Source organism: Mus caroli, unplaced genomic scaffold (genome assembly GCF_978045245.1).
Source record: "Mus caroli unplaced genomic scaffold, Mus_caroli_1 scaffold_5, whole genome shotgun sequence".
In the NCBI taxonomy this organism is placed as follows: Eukaryota; Metazoa; Chordata; class Mammalia; order Rodentia; family Muridae; genus Mus; species Mus caroli.
In genome coordinates, this window is record NW_028227260.1 from 59,835,796 (window position 1) to 59,857,636 (window position 21,841).

The following is a 21,841-nucleotide window of genomic DNA, read 5'->3' on the forward strand; positions in this document are numbered from 1 at the left end:
TTTTTGTTATTTCTTTTCTTTTAAAATATTTTTATTAGGTATTTTCCTCATTTACATTTCCAATGCTATCCCAAAAGTCCCCCATACCCTCCCCCCCACCCCCCTACCCACCCACTCCCACTTTTTGGCCCTGGCGTTCCCCTGTACTGGGGCATATAAAGTTTGCAAGTCCAATGGGCCTCTCTTTCCACTGATGGCCGACTAGGTCATCTTTTGATACATATGCAGCTAGAGTCAAGAGCTCTGGGGTACTGGTTAGTTCATATTGTTGTTCCACCTATAGGGTTGCAGATCCCTTTAGCTCCTTGGGTACTTTTTCTAGCTCCTCCATTGGGGGCACTGTGATCCATCCAATAGCTGACTGTGAGCATCCACTTCTGTGTTTGCTAGGCCCCGGCATAGTCTCACAAGAGAGAGCTATATCTGGGTCCTTTCAGCAAAATCTTGCCAGTGTGTGCAATGGTGTCAGTGTTTGGAAGCTGATTATGGGATGGATCCCTGGATATGGCAGTCTCTAGATGGTCCATCCTTTTGTCACAGCTCCAAACTTTGTCTCTGTAACTCCTTCCATGGGTGTTTTGTTCCCAATTCTAAGAAGGGACAAAGTGTCCACAGTTTGGTCTTTGTTCTTCTTGAGTTTCATGCGTTTAGCAAATTGTATCTTGTATCTTGGGTATCCTAAGTTTTGGGCTAATATCCACTTATCAGTGAGTACATATTGTATGAGTTCCTTTGTGATTGGGTTACCTCACTCAGGATGATGCCCTCCAGGTCCATCTCCATCCATTTGCCTAGGAATTTCATAAATTCATTCTTTTTAATAGCTGAGTAGTACTCCATTGTGTAAATGTACCACATTTTCTGTATCCATTCCTCTGTTGAGGGGCATCTGGGTTCTTTCCAGCTTCTGGCTATTATAAATAAGGCTGCTATGAACATAGTGGAGCATGTGTCCTTCTTACCGGTTGGGACATCTTCTGGATATATGCCCAGGAGAGATATTGCGGGATCCTCCGGTAGTACTATGTCCAATTTTCTGAGGAGTTATTTCTTTTCTTTTTTTTTTTTAAAGATTTATTTATTGATTATATGCAAGTACAGTGTAGCTGTCTTCAGACACTCCAGGAGAGGGCGCCAGATCTTGTTACGGATGGTTGTGAGCCACCATGTGGTTGCTGGGATTTGAACTCTGGACCTTCCGAAGAGCAGTCGGGTGCTCTTACCCACTGAGCCATCTCACCAGCCCGTTATTTCTTTTCTTAAGACAAGATCTCATGTAGACCAGGCTAGCCTTTAACTCTCTGCAGTGGAAGATGAAATAAATTCCTGATCCTGCTGCTTTCAGCTCCAAAGGCTATGCTTACAAATACATGTTACTATGCTCAGCTTTTGTTTCCATTCTTCCCAAGAGAGGTTCTACAATCCAGATCTCTTTAGTATATCAGAGATGTAAAGGACATTAGAAATCCTGTGTTCTGCTCCCGTCATTACTAAACAGGGAACATGAGACAAAGTTTAGAAATAACTTGGTCAGTGTTAAGATATTAATGATAGAATCAGAAATTAGATTTCTGGACTCTACGGAGGACACTAATGTCAAATTGTTCCTATACAGATTTAATAGCAATTTCTCATGATTGTTGTAAGGATTAAAGTGAGATAATTTATTCAGCATCCAGCAAAAAAAAAAAAAAATAGCTACTAAATGTCTTAACTAAAGACAATTCCAAAAAGTAAGAAATTTATATTACCTTTTCAAACATGATTTTCTCTCTCTTATCCCTGCTATTTGAAGGAGAGTGACTATGACATGTGTAGAGGCAGGATAAAATGTAAAGACAAAGGGTTTATTTTGAATATTAGAATAGAGGTAATTGGGGTTACCTTGTTTCTTTGCTTACCTGTTTGTTTTGAGACAGGGTTTCACTACGTATCCCAGATGCAGCCTGGCCTGGAACTCACTATATAGACCAGGCAATCCTCATAGACATTTACCCACATCTGCTTCCCTGGTGCTGATATAAAAGGTATGTGCCACCATGTGTAACATTAATCTCAAACAGCAGTGCAGTGGACCCAGCAAGGGTTCTTACTCTCCTTAGTAGACAAATGCCTAAAGACATTATTGACCCCAAACTGGGTACAATTTTGTTTCACATCTAGTGGGAAGAGGACACAGATACTATAAAATATCCTCATATGCATGTGACAGCTCCCAACCAACATATACACAAACCACAGAGAATTATGTGGCCCTGTGTCAATAGTGATAAGAAGTTCTGGATTCATGTACAGAAGTTAGCTAGAACAATAAATATATGTTTATTTAAATGTATCAAATATTTAGTGGTAATAAACCACTGATTAAAAAGAGTGTTCTTGCCAGGTGGTGGTGCCTTTAATCCCAGTACTCAGGAGGCAAGGAGGACCTCTGTGAGTTCAAGGTTGGCCTGGTCTATAGAGCAAGTTCCAAGACAACCAAGGCTATACTGAGAAACCCTGTCTAAAAACAAATATACAACAAAAAAGTGTTCTTCGGTTAAGTATTACAAGTCAGAATGTATTATGTCCTAGATAAATGTTCCATTTGCTTCAAAATGTGGCCACAATACCTAGGAACCTTTCTAAGAACCTTTCTGGCATCTCAGCCTTTCTATTGGCTCATTTTGATTTCTTACCATTTCTTGTTATTTAAGTAGAAGTAAGTTATCATAAAGCTTTAGAAGCTGTCCTTTTATCTCCAAGAACTTACAGTCCCACTGAGAAAGCTCATCTAACATTCACAAGGCCCTAAGTGCAATCAGAAAAGATAATGCATCCAGAAATCTCTACAATGTCACAATACCTACCACTGAACAATCCTATCTTGTTTACCACTTAGTGTCTTTGGTCTATTACAATATCTGGCAACAAAAAGTATTGAATAAATATTTTAATATGTGAATTCTCATTAGTGTGCAAGTTATAATAGTATATGGATAAATTAAATTAATGACTGCTCTGCAGAGATGACTCAGTGCACATTGTTCTTTTAGAGCAGTAGTTTTCAACTTTCCTAATGCGGTGACACTTATAAAATCCTTCATGTTGTGGGGACCCTCAACCATAACGTTATTTTTGTTGATACTTCATAACTTTAATTATGCTACCATTATGAATCATAATGGAAATGTCTGTGTTTTCTAATGATCTTTGATGACTCTTGTGAAAAGGTTAGACAATGTAGAAAGGGTTGCGACCCACAGGTTGAGAACTACTTTTGTAGAGTACTTACATACTGTTCACAGAACCCACAAAACTCACAACCATCTGTAACTTTAACTCATGGGTATCTGTCACCGTCTTTGGCTTCTCGAGGTATCTAAAATCCCATGTGCGTGCGCGCACACACACACACACACACACACACAATTAAAAATAATAAAATCTTTTAAAAACAAAGATTAACTTTATATGAGGAAGAAATAGTATGATTATAGTACTAAAAAGAGGTCAGGAATGTTTCCTTAAATGGAAGACATGAAATCAGATACAAAACTGAATTGTTAGAGAGGATAAGGTTTGTTGTTTCAGTATAGAGACAACACAGACAACGATGAAGGAGTAATAACAGAGGTGACATTATATATATATATAAAGTAAACATAATATATATATGTTTCTATATATATAAAGTAAACATAATATGTGACCCATGTGGCTGAGAAATGACTCAGTGGTAAAGAGCATATACTAGCATATACTACTTGTCTTAGGGTTTCTACTACTATGAAGAGACACGGTGACCAAAGCAACTCTTATAAAGAAAACATTTCATTGGGGCTGGCTTACAGTTTCAGAGGTTGAATCTATTATTCTCATGGCAAGAAGCATGGCATGGCAGCATCCAGGCAGACATGGTCCTGGAGAAGGAGCTGAGAATTTGACATCCAGATCCTTCACCAGAAAAATGAGAGAGAAATCACTGGGGTTGGCCGTCTTGAACATCTGAAACCTCAAAGCCCAGCCCAGTGACACATTGCCTCCAACAAGGCCATAACTACTCCAAGAAGGCCACTCCCTCAGGTCCTATGGGGGCCATTATCATTAAAACCCCCACACTACTTTAGCAGAAGACCTGAGTACAATTCCCAGAACCCATGTTGAACAGCTAAAACTACTTGCATTTCTATCTCCAAGGGATATTCTGGCCTCCATGGGAACCTACACTTATATGCATATACCCACACATGACACATATAATTAAAAATAAATTTTAAAGATAAATAAATTAGAAAACCATATGAGTCATATAGTGGTGCAGAAAATCAAAAGATTAGAAATTGAGAACCATAAAGAAGAGAACAATATTCAAGTGTGTGTGTGATGGTGGAGCAATGTTTTATTTTGTTTGATATATATTAGCACCATGTAGCCTATGCTTGGCCTTGATCTCAGCTTGAAATGTGTTTTACCCACTTTTTACTAATGCATAAATAGTAAATTTGAGGTTGGAAGAATATTGGGGAAAAAAAAAACTTCTGCCAAAGAAACATAGCAATAAAATGACTCCAAGTGACATTCTGGTTTACTCATAGATCAGTGCCTCGTTCAGCCATCACCAGAGAAGCTTCTTCTTGAAGTAGGTGGGGAGTAACACAGACACCCACAGCTGTACATTTTGCAGATAGTGAAGTCCTTTGGAGCATTTAGTACTTAATGAGACGTTTTCATTAAAGCCAGCCCCTTGGGCTCCAGGAGCCATGTGAAAGAGGAGATGGAAGATTGGAATAGCCAGAAGAGATGGATGTGTGTAAGGGAACCGTGTCCTCCAGACACAACAGGCCCAAGGCATATGTGAATTCATAGACTATACCAGCGTGCATAGGGCCAGTACAGGTTCAAGCCACACAGGGTCCCAGCACTGAGGTGAGAGTGGAGATGAGCTTTGACTCCTAACCAAGAAGCTCTATGAAATTGATGTTCATTTTGAAAGGAGAAATTAATTTTCTCTGAGTATATTAGCCATAATTCAGCATAGGCTCCATGCCCAAGAATTGGGCCAACACAAAATGAACTCAATGGTATTTTTGTAGACATTTTGTCTTATTTAGCTTTCTGCAGTTTTTTTTTTGTCTTATTATATTTTTGTTCCTGATTTTGTATTTTTGTGTGAGAGTGATTACTTTTGGTTTTAGTTTTGTTTTCTGTTTGTGTTTTTTTATGCACAACCCTTTTTTATTTTGTAACTAAATGTGGTTGTTAAACCAATTGTTTTGAGAATAAAAACTGTACAATAAAAAAATAAAATAAAATGGCAAAGAACTACTAGACATGACATGGTGATTTATTTCAGGGAAGACACAAGATAGTTTAGTCAGATTTTCTTCCATGCTCCGCGATCACTGAAAGATTCTAGTAGATGTAAAAGTGGAAAAATTGCCTGGTAATCCCGGGCTGTAGAAGATAAACAAACCTAACTGGGGGGCTGGGGGAAAGACAAGGAATCTTACTTGGTTTTTTTTGCTTGCTTTTGTTTTTAAACAGAGAAAGAAAAAAAGAAAGAGTGTGACCCTGAGTGGGAAGGAGGAAGGGAGGATTTAGGAGAAGTTGAGAGAAGAAAAACCATGATCAGAATATATTAACATTTTTTTTTCAAAAAATCTATTGCAGGGCAGATCAAGAAAGAAAATGATGTCACATTCAATGATTGATGATACTATCTGAAAACAGATCAGAAAACACTATTTCCTATGCATGCCATAGCTTGAGAACTCCTCATTATCAATACACCCAACTAAGTAGTGAAGTAAACAAAACTGAGAAAACATGGTGCTATGTACACCAGGAGGTCATACATGGCTAGTTACTTGTCATATAACACTGACAGTGTGAAAGGCTCAGATAATAAAAGTTTAGTCATACACCATATATCCTGCAAAGAAAATCACCTGAAGCAAATTCATTCATTTTGAGGGCATGATATTTAAAAACTAAAAATTCTTAAAGGGTGCTGCCATAGGGTGCAGGTGGGCAGAAGATACCTAGGAGCCACTATGTTGAGTAAGTAAATGGTAGAGAGATGGGAGAGAAGAAGGTTTGAGCACTATGAAGAAAAGTGAAACTGGAGATGTGAAGATAATACAGAATAGCCTGATGTGAGTAGCCTGTTCTGCCACCTAAGGCCATAGTGATATCATGGCTCAGCCTCCCACTAAGGACCATTTCTGGGTCCCTAGCCCTGCAGCATCAGGGCTCTGTGTCAATGTCTATACTCTTTTTTTTATTGGATATTTTCTTCATTTACATTTCAAATGTTATCCCCTTTCCTAGTTTCCTCTCCGAAAGTTGCCTATAACCTCCCCCACCCTGCTCACCAACCCACCCACTCCCACTTCCTGGCCCTGGCATTCCCCTGTACTGGGGCATATAATCTTCACAAGACCAAGGGCCTCCCCTCCCATTGATGGCCAACTAAGCCATCCTCTGCTACATATGAAACTAGAGACACAAACTCTGGGGAGTACTGGTTAGTTCATATAGTTATGTTACCACCAAAGGTCATGAAGATGTCCCTGGTCTGTGTTGCTGCTTTGGAGCCATGTTGATGTCCCAAAGCTGCTCAGAGATGGTCCTGCCCCTCACTGGCTGTAGCACTCAGGTGATCTGGCCCCTAGGGTATAAGGTCATGAAAACTGTTCCCACATCTTGCCATGGCAGTGCTAGAGAGCTGGCCCCAACGGTATAAAAGCAGAAGATCTTGTCCCACCCCTTGCCTGCTACCAGTAGCTGGCCTTGTTCTTCCTTAGAGCAAAGCAGGAAAGCTGACCCTGGCAGGGTGAGTGCAAGAGAACTGGCAGGCTGACCAACTCAGCTACCAACAAGGCCCAGATGCAGAGCTTTGAGTTAGCCCACCCCAACATCTACCTCATCTATGAACTGCTAGAGTTCTTGAAGGCACTGATCCCGAAGAAGCAACATTACAGGATCTCCATGGCACAGAACATCTGAGAGAAGTCTTCATGAGGATCCAGTATTGATAGTGTAGCAGAAGCCAGAGGCCTCAAACCAGACCAATGACTCACTGCTATGAACACTTGAAAGTAGAGCTGTTTGAGGTAAGTGGTATACTGTATAACACATTGTAACACACCACAGATTCCAAAGAGAGATTTTGTTTAATTTTGGGTGGGAGGTTGCAAGGGCAGAGGGCAAATATGAAAAGACAAGGAGATGAATGGGATTGGGATGCATGATGTGGACTTCACAAAAGGAGCAATATATATGTATATTATATGTATATTTTAATTTTCAAATGACCATATTAAAAGGAAATATGTACTCAGAAAAAAAGAATATATTAACTTTTTTTTCAACAAAAAGGACTATAAACTGAAACCTTAGAACATATTGCTTCAACTACGACTGAATCACCTTTTTCCCTAACTCTGGCTAGCCTATCTGGAAATTTAGGATCTGAACGAAGTGTAGTTTTCCTAAAATACCACATTCGCTGTGACTTGTAGTCCTTTGTAACTGTTGACCCCTTTTGTCTGGAATTGTCTTTTCAAGTTTGGCATTTACCTTCCGGTTGTAAACTCCTCCTCATCTGTCGAGACTTCAAGCCTATACTTACCTTTTACATTCTTTTGGAAGCACTCTCTGCCCTTCTCCAAAATTTAATAGTTTTCATGCTCTTATAATACAATCTACTTCAATTACAGCACTTACCACACTTTACAGTATTTTTTTTAACTTACAAATATTTTGTCGTGTACAACACATGTACTTTGCTCACCTTTTAATTTTTATCATCATCCTGTCTGGCATATACTACATATTCAATATCTATTGAAATAAAAATAAAAGAATGATCAAGGCTGGATAGATGAGTCAGGAGTTAAGAGTACCTACTTCTCTTGCATAGGACCTGAGTGTGGTTCCCAGTACCCACATCTGGCAGGTCATAGCTTCCTTTAACTCCAGCTCTAGTGGCATCCAGCATCTCTGGTCTGTGGAAGACTGTGCACATACATATAAGAAGGCACACAAACATACACAAAATAAAAAATAATGCAAGTAAATCCAAACAAAAGATTAATCGAGAACTAATTAATTCAGAAGCACTATTAAGACTAAAAATATAAGTTGGATTTCCTTAAATCAAAGAAGATAGCTAAAATCAAGAGAATACTTAGAGATGAGAAACGAATAGAAACTATTACCTTGAAAATATTCACACTTTAGTAATGCAGGCTAAATAATCTGAGCAGAAAAGAGAGAAGAAAAAATATACAAAAAATTTAGTAATACTGATCAATGAACAAACCAGTATAGTAACATAAAAACTTATGATAAAGTGTCAAAAAGCTTTTTCCCCATGCAGCAAAAACAGAAGGGAAGTTGGTGAATTACATAGCTTATTTTTTCCAGTAGTAGTGCTTGATTGCACAGTTAAAGAGTGAATTATTCTGAAAAGCAGATATATCTGTATTAATATAGTTCATATTAAGAAATAGAAACTACACAATGATGTGAGGATAAATATAAGAAAAGGAATATTTGGGGCTGTGGATACAGCTCAGTGGTACAGTGTTTGCTAAGATGTAAGCCTCTGCATACAATACCCAGCACCGAAGAAAATGGTTATGTATAAGAATATGGGAATAAGAAAGGTTTGGCAAGAAATAAGTAAGAAAACATTTCAAGAATGAAGAAATTGCAGAAAGGCACCCAAGGAAGACAATTCCCTTTTAACTAAGATTTAGGATTGAGATTAAGACCATGTTGAACTGCAGGGTGGTAATATCTTATCCTAGAATTGCCCCCTAAGGGTGGGTGCCAGGTTTCTGAGGGTTGTTCAGATGGAATGGGAGATATCTCAATTAACTCTCTGTGAGGAAGGTGTAGGGGTGAGGACAAACGAAGATGCAAGAGGTAAGCACTGCCTAAGGTTGCAAACCCTTGTTATCTGGGAGGCCACATGTGACTACTCCAGGACAACTAGAGAGCTAGCCATATCTCAGAAGCTAAACTCTGAGGAATCCATGTGGTTTTGAATCCAGGTAGACTTAAAAGTAATGTGTCTTGTAAGAAAGACTGCTGAGATACAGGTGCCTGCATGTGAGAGCAAGAGCAAGCGATTGCTCAGTGAAAAAACGATTTTAAGGCAAAGTTCATTTTGTCCTCAGAGAACCAGAGCCTCCACAAAACAACTTTAAAAAAGGAGAAAATATATAGTATCTAGAAGAACTGAGAGCCAAAAGGAATGAGGATGTGTTAGATGAATCCTTGTATCATGAAGAAAATGTGAGACATAATACTTGCATCTTTAGTGAATAGGAATTGAGAATTGCAATTGAAATAATGGTATAGAAATAAAGAGATTATAGTGGTAGAATTTTTACATGTAGGGCAAGTCTATCCATTGTATAGAATTTTTCTAAAAGCCTTTAAACAATTGTGTGATTTCCCCCCTAGAGTCAGTCAATGAAAGAACCAAGATTAGAACAATGTTTTTTTTTTCTTCTTCTGCCTCACATTATTATTCTATCATGCTGAGAAAGAGCTGTTTTGAGAGAAGTAGAACTAGTAGTGAGCTCATCAGAATTTCAAAGGACAGCCATAAAAATGCACTTTGATGTTAGCTCAAGTGGAAAGCAGGCTTAGTCAGGTAAGAAATGCACATCAGACATTCTTAGGGCAATTTTAGTATGTAATACATTTTTTAAGAAGAGTAGGTATTTGGAGAGCAAGTGAGTTCACTTCTATTACAGGGTTTAAAAGTTCAAAACAAGCTGATTTGGGTAGTTTTATACCGGTGATCCTAGCACTTGGGAAGCTGAGACAGGACGATTGCTAAGTTTAAGGCCTATCTGGGATATGGTGCATTGCAGATCAGTCTGAGATGAAATATAGGATCAGACCATGTCTCAAACAAAATTGAACTTAATGAGTAATGTGGACTTTGATGGATTTTAAGGTTAATTAAGGTACAATATCAGACAACTGAGAAATGGATGGATGGTGGCATGTACTGAATGATTTACCAGAATTACTTGGAATACACTGTGAGATTTTTTTTTTTGTAATGATTTAGTATATACAGAATATTTAATTCCACAAGATGCTGAATTCCATAATATTTTGAATATTAAAATTCTACCTTAGTAGGATTGACCTGTGTGTTTTTAAGATGTCAATTTATTGACATAAAACATATATAGAAATTGAATATATGTGTGTATCAATATATAGTGAACCTAGCAATTTCCCTAAAACTTAACAAATTTTTGTTTTGTTTTGTTTTGTTTTTTTGTTGTTGTTTTTGTTTTTTCAAGACAGGGTTTCTCTCTGTAGCCCTGGCTGTCCTGGAACTCACTCTGTAGACCAGGCTGGCCTCAAACTCAGAAATCCGCCTGCCTCTGCCTCCAAAGTAATGGGATTAAAGGTGTGCGCTGCCACTGCTTGGCAAAAAGTCTCCTTTTATTTCTTGGGTCAAAAGCAGAATACTGTAAAATCAATTAAGTAAAACCAAAATTGACAATTCTTTAGACATGAATATAATTTTACCAGGACTGGTTTTGTTTCTAAGTGTAGTTAACATGGGGAGATGGCTCAGTAGCTAATATGTTGCTCAAGCATGAAAACCTTTGTTTGATCTTCAGTACCCATATAGAAATCTGGGTGTGGTGATGCTCATCAGGGAGAGATGTGGGTAACAGGTAGATCCCAGGAACTCATTATCCTGTCTATCCAGCCAAATTTGTGAGCTGAAGATCCTATGAGGGAGCTTTAACAAAACAAACAAACAAAAAGCCCAAAAAACAAAGTGGTAGCTATGAAATCACATACGCATGTATATTACATATATATGTACAAATGTATATACATATGCAATATTATTTGGACTAATTAGGTTGTATTTATACATTTAGAAATATATATGCATACACATATATATGAAATATCTCAAATATATTATATATATATATATATATATATATATACACACACACACACACATATGTATTTATGTATAAAACAATAAAGAAAAAGAGACCATGAATTTGAAAGAGAGCAAGGGACATACATGGAAGGGTTCAAAGTCAAGAAGAAGGCAAATGATTAAAACGACTTATAACACATTTCAATTTCTAAAATTAATTAAGAAAATAAAACCAATGAAGAGTAACAGAAGACATTTGATGTCATCCTCTGGCCTCCACATGTATTCACCTATACATGCACACACATATGCACGCACAGATAACACACAAACACACTCCATTAAAGTCATAATTTTAAAATTTAATATTAATGAATAAATCCTTAAAGTATGACTATTAATTTATTTTACCAATACTATATAATATCTATCCAAGAAAAGGGGAAATTTTTCCTAGCACTTGGCATATGGAGGCAGAAGGACCAAAAGTCAAAGATCATCTTTGGTTAATAGTTCAGGTCTAGACTGGAGTACATGAGACCCTGCCTTAAAAACATTCTTATTCAATAGTATCTTAAAATGATCTAGAAAAAGTTTGGCACAAAAGCAGGACTGACTCAAAATGAAAATATTGATTTGTACTAAGAAGTATATTACTGCTCTGTGTACCTTCCCTGCTAGAGAGCTTGCCCCCAGGGAATGCTCTGACCCTAGGACTCAAGGGAGATCTCCATTTTGTCTCTAGTGACTCTCTAAGGCAGGACCACTACGAAGCACACAGGCCTCAGAAGCTACAGAACAGCTGGGAAGGGTCCAAAGGGCCTAAATCTGCACCCAGGAGGTGGAGCTGTTCCACAGCCCTCTGTGCACTGGTCTTGCCAGGAGAGACCTGGTCTCCCAGGAGTGCTGACCTCAATCTGTACTACAGAGCAATTGTGAAAAAAACTGCATGGTACTGGTACAGCGACAGAGAAGTAGACCAATGGAATACAGACTCAAAGGAGGAACAAGCTCCAGCCAGAGACTGCAAGAACATCTAACACCAGACATTACCAGATGGCAAAAGGCAAATGCTAGAATCTTACCAACAGAAACCAAGACTGCTCACCATCATCAGAACCCAGTTCTCCCACCAGAGTGAGTACTGGATACCCCAATACACTGGAAAAGCAAGACTCGGATTTAAAAACATATCTCATGATGACGATAGAGGATTTTAAGAAGGGCATTAATACCTCTTTAAAGAAATACAGGTACACAGCTAAACAGGTAGAAGCCCTTAAAGAGGAAAAACACACACACACACACACACAAACACTTAAAGATTTACAGGAGAACACAGGTAAACAGGTAGAAGCCCTTAAAGAAGAAACACAAAAAGTCCCTTAAAGATTTACAGGAAAACACAAACAAGCAGGTGAAGGAATTGAACAAAACCATTCAGGACCTAAAAATGGAAGTAAAAACAATAAAAATCACAAAGGGAGACAACACTGGAGATATAAAACCTAGGAAAGAAATCAGGAGTCAGAGATGCAAGTATCACCAACAAAATACAAGGCATAGAAGACAGAATCTCAATTAAAGAAGATTCCATAGAAAACATTGACAAAAGAATCAAAGAAAATGCAAAATGCAAAACGATCCTAACTCAAAACATCCAAGAAATCCAGGAAACAAAGATAAGACAAAACATAATAATAATAGATATAGATGAGAATGAAGAATTTCAACTTAAAGGACCAGTAAATATCTTCAACAAAATTGTAGAAGAAAACTTCCCTAACCTAAAGAAAGAGATGCCCATGAACAAGAAGGCTACAGAACTCAAAATAGTTTGGACCAAAAATAAATTCCTCCCCTTACATAATAGTCAAAACACCAAATGCACTAAACAAAGACAGAATATTAAAAGCAGTAAGGGAAAACGGTCAAGTAATATATAAAGGCAAGCTTATCAGAATTACACCAGACTTCTCACCAGAGACTGTGAAAGCTAGATGATCCTGGACAGATGTCATACAGATCCTAAGAGAACACAAATGCCAGCCCAGGCTACTATACCCAGCCAAAATCTCAATTACCATAGATGGAGAAACCAAAGTATTCCATGACAAAACCAAATTTACACAATATCTTTCCAGGAATCCAGTTCTTCAAAGCATAATAAAGGGAAAACTCCAACACAGGAGAGAAACTACTCCCTAGAAAAAGGAAGAAAGTAATCTTTCAACAAACCTAAAAGAAGATAGCTATATGAACAGACTCCCAACTCTAACAACAAAAATAACAGGAAGCAACACAAACTTTTCCTTAATATCTCTTAATATCAATGTACTCAATTCTCTAATAAAAAGACATAGACTAACAGACTGGCTACATAAACAAGACCCAACATTTGGCTACATACAGGAAACCCACATCAGGGACAAAGACAGACATCACCTCAGACTAAAAGGCTGGAAAAAAATTTTCCAAGCAAATGGTCCCAAGAAACAAGCTGCAGTAGCCATTTTAATATTGAACAAAATCGACTTCCAACCCAATGTTATCAAAAAAGACAAGTCAGGGCACTTCATACTCATCAAAGGTAAAATCTATGAAGATGAACCCTCAATTCTGAATATCTATGCTACAAATGCAAGGGCAGCCACATTCATTAAAGAAACTTTAGTAAAGCTCAAAGCACACATTGCACGGCACACAACAACAATAGGAGATTTCAACACCCCACTCTCATCAATGGACAGATCCTGGAAACAGAAACTAAACAGTGACACATTGAAACTAACAGAAGTTATGAACCAAATGAATTTAAACAGATATCTGTAGAACATTTTATCCTAAAACAAAAGAATATAACTTCTTCTCAGCACCTCATGGTAACTTCTCCAAAATTGACCATATAATTGGTCACAAAACAAGCCTCAACAGATACAAGATTGAAATAATCCCATGCATCCTATCAGATCACCATGGACTAAGGGTGATCTGCAATAATAACATAAATAATAGAAAGCTAACATACACATGGAAGTTGAACAACACTCTACTCAATGATAACTTGGTCAAGGAAGAAATAAAGAACAAAATTAAAGACTTTTTAGTGTTTAATGAAAATGATGCCACAACATACCCAAAATTATGAGACACAATGAAAGCAGTGGTCAGAATAAAATGCACAGCAGCTCTGAGTACTTCCAAAAAGAAACTGGAGAGAGCATACACAAGCAGCTTAACAGCATACCTAAAAGCTCTAGAACAAAAGGAAGCAAATTCACCCGAGAGGAGTAGACAGCAGGAAATAATCAAACTCAGGGCTGAGATCAACCAAGTGGAAACAAAAGGAACTATTCAAAGAATCAACCAAACCAGGAGCTGGTTCTTTGAGAAAATCAACAAGATAGATAAACCCTTAGCCAGCTAGAGGGCACAGGGACAGTATCCTAATTAACAAAATCAGAAATGAAAAGGGAGAAAACAACAGAATCTGAGAAAATCCAAAAGATCACCAGATCCTACTACAAAAGGCTATACTCAACAAAACTGGAAAACATGGATGAAATGGACAAATTTCTAGACAGATACCAGGTATCAAAGTTAAATCAGGAACAGATTAATGATGTAAACAGTCCATAATCCCTAAAGAAATAGAAACAGTCACTAATAGTCTCCCAATCAAAATAAAAATCCCAGGACCAGGTGGGTTTAGTGCAGTGTTCTATCAGACCTTCAAAGAAGACCGAATACCAATAATCCTCACACTATTCTACAAAACAGAAGCACACCTAAAAATAATAAAAGCAATCTACAGCAAACCAGTAGCCAATATTAAACTAAATGGAGAGAAACTTGAAGTAATCCTCCTAAAATCATGGACCAGACAGGCTGCCCAATCTCTCCCTAACTGTTCAATATAGTACATGAAATCCTAGCCAGAACAATTAAGACAAAGAGAGAGAGAGAGAGAGAGAGAGAGAGAGAGAGAGAGAGAGAGAGAGAGAGAGAGAGAGAGAGAGAGAGAGAGAGAGAGCAAAGGGATACAAATTAAAAAGGAAGAAGTCAACATATTACTATTTGCAGATGATATGATAGTATACATAAGTGACTTCAAAAATTCCACCAGAGAACTCCTAAACCTCTTAAACCACTTCAATGAAGTTGCTGGATATAACATTAACTCAAACAAACCAGTGGCCTTTCTTTTCACAAAGGATAAGCAGGCTGAGAAAGAAATTAGGGAAACAATACCCTTCACAATTGTCACAAATAATGGAAGATACGTTGGTGTGACTCTAACTAAGGAAGTGAAAGATCTGTAGCTGATAAGAAGTTCAAGTCTCTGAAGAAAGAAATGGAAGAAGATCTCAGAAGATGGAAAGATCTCCCATGTTCATGGATTGGCAGAATTGATATAGAAAAAATGGCCATCTTGCTGAAAGTAATCTACAGATTCAATGCAATTCCCATCAAAAATCCAACTCAATTCTTCCCCGAGTTAGGAAGGGAAATTTGCAAATTCATCTAGAATAATCAAAAACCTAGGGTAGCAAAAACTATTCTCAACAATAAAAGAACCTCTGGTGGAATCACCATCCCTGACCTCAATCTGTACTACAGAGCAATTGTGAAAAAAACTGCATGGTACTGGTACAGCGACAGAGAAGTAGACCAATGGAATACAATCGAAGACCCAGAAATGAACCCACACATCTATGGTCACTTGGCAAAGGAGCTAAAACCATCCAGTGGAAAAAAAGACAGCATTTTCAACAAATGGTGCTGGCTCAACTGGCAGTTAGCATGTAGAAGAATGTGAAGTGATCCATTCTTATTTCCATGTACAAAGCTCAAGTCTACGTGGATCAAGGAACTCCACATAAAACCAGAGACAATGAAACTTAAAGAGGAGGAAGTGGGGACGTTCTGAACATATGGGCACAGGGGGAAAATTCCTGAACAGAATACCAATGGCTCGTGCTGTAAGATTGAGAATCAACAAATGGGATCTCATAAACTTGCAAAGCTTCTGTAAGGCAACGGACACTGTCAATAAGACAAAAAGGCCACCAACAGATTGGGAAAGGATCTTTACCAATCCTAAATCAGATAGGGGACTAATATCCAATATATACAAAGAACTCAAAAAGTTAGACTCCAGAAAATGAAATAACCGTCTTAAAAAATGGGGTACAGAGGTATACAAAGAATTCTCAACTGAGGAATACCAAATGGCTGAGAACCATCTAAAAAAAATGTTCAACATCCTTAGGCATTAAGGAAATGCAAATCAAAACAACCCTGAGATTCCACCTCACACCAGTCAGAATGGCTAAGATCAAAAACTCAGGTGACAGAAGATGCTGGTGAGAATGTGGAGGAAGAGGAACACTCCTCCACTGCAGGTGGAATTGCAAGCTCTTATAACCACTGTGGAAATCAGTTTGGAGGTTCATCAGAAAATTGGACCTGAGGATCCAGTAATACCACTCCTGGGCATATACCCAGAAGATGCTCCAACTTGTAATAAGGACACATGTTCCACTATGTTCACAGCAGCCTTATTTATAATAGCTAGAAGCTAGAAAAAACCCAGATGTCCCTCAATAGAGGAATGGATACAAAAAATGTGGTACATTTACACAATGGAGTACTACTCAGCTATTAAAAAACAATGAATTTATGAAATTATTAGACAAATGGATAGATCTGGAGGATAACATCCTGAGTGAGGTAAGCAAATCACAAAAGAACACACATGATATGCACTTACTGATAAGTGGATATTAGCCCAGAAGCTCAGAATACCCGAGATACAATTCACAAAATACATGAAACCCAAGAAGTAGATAGACCAAAGTATAGATACTTTGGTATTTCTTAGAAGGGGGAACAAAATATCCATGGAAGGAATTACAGAGACAAAGTGTGGAGCAGAGACTGAAGGAATGACCATTCAGAGACTGCTCCACCTCGGGGTCAATCCCATGAACAATCACCACAACCAGACACTATTGTTGATGCCAACAAGAGCTTGCTGACAGGAGCCTGACATAGCTGTCTCTTGAGAGGCTCTGCTAGTGCCTGACAAATACAGAGGTGGATGCTCACAGCCATCCATTGGAAAGAGCACAGGGTCCCCAATGAAAGAGATAAGAGAAAAAACCCAAGGAGCTGAAGGGGTTTGTAGCCTCATAGAAGGAACAACAATATGAACTGACTGGTATCTAAAGAGCTCCCTGGGATTAAACCACAAACCAAAGAAAACTCATGGTGGGACTCATGGTTCTAGCAGCATATGTAGCAGATGATGCCCTAGTCGGTCATCAATGGGAGGAGAGGCCCTTGGTCCTGTGAAAGTTAAATGCCCCAGTATAGGGGACAGCCAGGGCCAGGAAGCATGATTGGGTGGGTTGGGGAGCAGGGGGAGGGTGGAAGGAGTAGTGGGTTTTCAGAGGGGAAACTAGGAAAGGGGATAACATTTAAAATGCAAATAAAGAAAATATCTAATAAAAATAAAAATGAAAAAATGACATAAAGTCACAGATTAACCTAATACAATAGTGGGTGACTTCAATACACATGTCCTACCAACAGACAGACAGCCCCATGCCAAAACAACAACAATAATAATAAAAGAAAAACAGAAAAAAAAAGAAGTATATTACCTAGGCATGGTGGTACACAATTGCAATCTCATCTCATCACTAGGTAGGTGTAAGCAAGCAGATGAAAAGTTCAAAGGCAGTTTCAGGTACAGAGTAAGTTTTAAGACAATCTGAGCTATATGAGACCTTATCTCGAAAATATGTGCATCAATTGGAAATATTATGTCTATAATACTCATACAGTGTGCTCTTGAATAATTTTAATGTGGCTTAAATGCATATAGGTGGGCTTGGTGGTTCACACCTATAACTCCAGAACTACAAAGGTTGAGGGAGGATGGCTGTGACTAGGTTGAGGCTAACTCAAGCTCCAGTAAGACTTTGTCTCACAAAACAAAAACAAAACACATACAACAGAGTTGATAAGAGAAATGAAGGAGCAAGAAGATGAAACTCTAAAAAAGTCAAACGGCACCAAGTCTGCGTGTCTAGCTGAGTAACACACACACACATACACATGTAGCATGCATAAGGCTCCAGGCTTGATGTTCAGCAACAAAACCACACAGAAACACAAATTCCAACAGGTTATTTGAGTAGATAAAGTCTTCCTGCACACCATGTAGCTGATGAGGACTCTGAACTTTTGGTTGTCTTAACTCTAACTCCCACGAGTTGAGATGACAGGTATGAGTCACTATGCCCAATGAAATATTTGATTTCTTTTAATAAGCCACTTCTTTCTCTTTCCATAGCATGGTAGTTTTTAAACATTCATTTATTTATTATGTGTATGTGCCACACACATGCATGCTTATGCCATGGCCAGCATATGTAGGTCAGGGGACACCTTACAGGTGTCATTCCTCTCCTTCTGCTGTGTGGGTCCAAGGGATCAAACTCAGTTCCCTGGGCTTAGTGATAAGTGCCCTTAACACACTGAACAATCTTGCCCAGCACAAAGAGCCATTTCTGATTTTAAAATGTTTTTACACTATTCCTAATAGTGTATTTTTAATCACAACAAAGACAAATCTTTTGAAAAACTATTTATTCATTTTTAGTGTGTGTGTGTGTTTGGCCTGTATATGTATATCATGAGTTTGTAGCACCCACAGAGGTCAGATATGGGCATTGGGTCCATTTATAGTGATTTAACCTTCATTCCACCATAATATCTAATTGCTACATTAATTCACCAGTTAGAAATTCAAACTATATTTAGTAAGAATGAATATAACAATTATGATATATCATAACTTTAAAATTTTAATTGTTTTAAAATGAGTATGGTATCAAATGACCATAGTTCCAGTACTTGGGAGGTAGAGGCCAGGGGTCCTAAGGAATGGAAGGTCATTTGTGGGTATATGATGAGTTTGAAGTTGACCTGGGCTGCACTAGACCCTGCCTCAATTTCTTAACTATCTGTGCCAGTGCTTTAGAGCACTGACAGCTCTTCAAGAGGACCCAGGTTCATTCCCAGTCTCTACATGGATGCTCACAACCATCAAATTGAAAACCTTTTTTTTAACTCATAGATTATTTTTTCAACTCTAAGTATGTGGTGCCCATCTCTTATCTCACATTATGGTGGAACAATCACTTCACTATTCTCTCTTCCAGCCCTTTCAACAAAGGGAAAAATGTAACCCTTTTGGCTCAGTGAGTAGAGAGAGGCAAACAAAGTAAATAGCTAATTGAAGGTTATCATGTATATAGTGTTTTGAAAGTCCAATTAAACCCATACAATAATAAATAGCATCGAATTAAACAAGTGGAAATGGTAGGCAAGGGAAAAACACCTGTTTTCAATAAGAAAGAGAACCATGTGGTACCTTCGATTTCTGCACTTGGGAGACAGAGGAAGGAATATCAGATGTTTAGCCTTCACACCAGCTATGTAGTGAGCTTAAGCAAATCTAAGCCTAGGCTCAAACAGGGGGTGGGGGAGAGGGAAATTGAGACAGAGATGGACAGAAAGAGGATAAAGAGTGGACCACATAGAACAAGGGCTAATAATATTTGCTAGTTTTGTGACACTGATCAAATATTTAGTTGAATAGAGTTTTGATTTCCCTATTTCTAAAGAGGGGATAATAAATGTGTATGATACAGGGCTTTTGTGACTACCCTCAATAATCCATGTGAATATATATCTTGGGCCTAGCATCTAGTAAGTACTATTGATCTGTATAAAGACGTTGAAATTATGAAACAAATTATAATCAACAAAAGTTTTATAGAACTTTTATAAAGAAAGAACTATCACTGTGGGGCTGGGGGTGTAGTTCAGTTTCTAGAGTGCTTGGCAAGTACACACAAGGATCTAAGTTTGATGCCCAATACTTCATAAATTGGGCACAGTGGTACTTGATTATAATATCAGCATTCAGGAGGCTGAAGCAGTGAATCTCTTTAGGTTCAAGGCAAACCTGGTTGATATACCGAGTTCTAGGTTATCCAGGCTACAGAGTGAGATCCTGTCTGAGAAAAAAAAATCAAAAGCAATAAGGGGGAAGGGAAACAAGACAAAATGTTTCTAAAGTTCCTTTAAGAAAAAGAAATTGCCATGACAAAGTGCCTGAGTTAAACAACTCAACCCTTGTATTTTGGTTCAAAGTTTAAATAGGTTTAAGTCCACAGGTAGCTGACTCCACTGCTTTTAGCTCTTTGACAAGGTAGAAACATTACAGTAGAAGGGTAAAAAAGAGTTTAACTACATATGTCACCCAGTCTTGAAACAGGAGCCAAGAGTGTCCAGTGAGAAGATATGCCTTTGAAAGGTGTACCCCAGTGACCAACTTCCTCCAACAAGGCCTCACCTCCTACTAGCACATTATCTATGAATTCATACAAATGCATTAGTTCATTGATAAGATGTCAGTGCCCTCTTGATCTGATCCTGTCTTAATAACTCAAAATGCTGGAAAACCAAGCCTTTACTATAGGAGACGTGTTCAAATAATAATGAGATGACAGCCACTGAAAAGCAGAAACACTGGTGTATGTGAAATCGAGTGTTCTCAGATGATAAAATGTAATGTAATCTAAAACAAAGAAATCACCATGGGATTGGGACAAGATAGTGTTGCTCGATTTTCATTGTCAATTTGCCACAATCTGGAATCACCTAAGAATGGTGGGAGGCTCAGTGAGGAATTGCCTAGGCCGTGTGCCCAGCACAGAATTTGTTTTTTGTTTGTTTGTTTTTTCAAGACAGGGTTTCTCTGTATAGCCCTGGCTGTCCTGGAACTCACTCTGTAGGCCTTGAACTCAGAACTCTGTCTTCCTAGTGCTGGGATTAAAGGCATGGCCTTCCCACTGCTGGGATTAAAGGCTTGGCCTTCCCACTGCTGGGATTAAAGACATGTGCCACCACTGCCCAGCTACAGAATTGTTTTAAAAAGAAAGAAAAGTAAATTTTATTAATGAAGACAAGAGGAGGAGAAAAACCAAATGAAGAATATTAAGTCAAAACAATTGTAATATGTACAAAAGGTGACTTTTCTATAATTATTAAGATGCTTAATAAGTTTTATATGTGTGATGACCATACCCATGGCTCAGCACATGATAACCAAGCCACTAAAATATATCCCAACCCCTTACTGTTTCCTTTGTGAGTAACAATTTGAAAATCCATGCGGGAATGAAGGAGAAAGTGCAAGCCAATATTAAAAGAGAAAATAATCAGAATACTATTTGGTTTTGAAATATTCAATTATGGCTCAACGAGGAAAAAATGTTAAGAACATACTGCAATCATAATTAAATTTATTAACCAAACACTGTTTTAATTAATTTTTAAGAAAATCTGATTTTATTAGTTTATCTTTATTCAATGCACCACATATTTTTAAGACCCCACTTGAGACATAATTTACATACCATAAAGATCACTGTTTGAGTAATGAATCCATCATAAGCCTTTTGCAAGGTAGTGAAGTATTTTAGGCATGAAGCTCTAGTTCCAGCTCCAGTTCAATGCTGTAAAATGTAAATTTAGGGCCAACATGGTGATTCAGGAAATGGGTAAAAAGGCTTGTCATGCAAGCCAGGTGAACTGACTTTGATCCTTGGAATCCATGTAAAGTTGAAAGGCAAGAACTGACTCCACAAAGCTATCCTGTGACCTCCACACATGGATCATAGCATCCATGTCCATACACAGGCATCCCCATGCACTAAGAAAAACTTGTTCCCTTAGATGGTTCTTTATCTATTTACAAACGTGTGCAAGCATTATCAGATGTAGTTGTAGAACACATTAGAAACACTTCCCCCACCCCAAATAATTATTATA

General features: G+C 38.1%; 1 long non-coding RNA gene across 4 annotated transcripts in view; it reads right to left on the reverse strand.

Annotated features, from left to right (window-relative positions):
- Positions 1-21,841, reverse strand: part of LOC110287542 (uncharacterized) — a 58,295-nt gene that overhangs the window by 27,218 nt on the left and 9,236 nt on the right. For 3 of the 4 annotated variants that reach the window (XR_015047146.1, XR_003835656.2, XR_015047144.1), the window contains exons 4-6: positions 21,427-21,525; positions 8,205-8,244; positions 7,894-8,001 (exon numbers count right to left, since the gene is read on the reverse strand). This is a non-coding gene — a long non-coding RNA (uncharacterized LOC110287542). The remainder of the gene's footprint in view (positions 1-7,893; positions 8,002-8,204; positions 8,245-21,426; positions 21,526-21,841) is intronic. The other variant, XR_015047145.1, reaches the window with a different exon arrangement.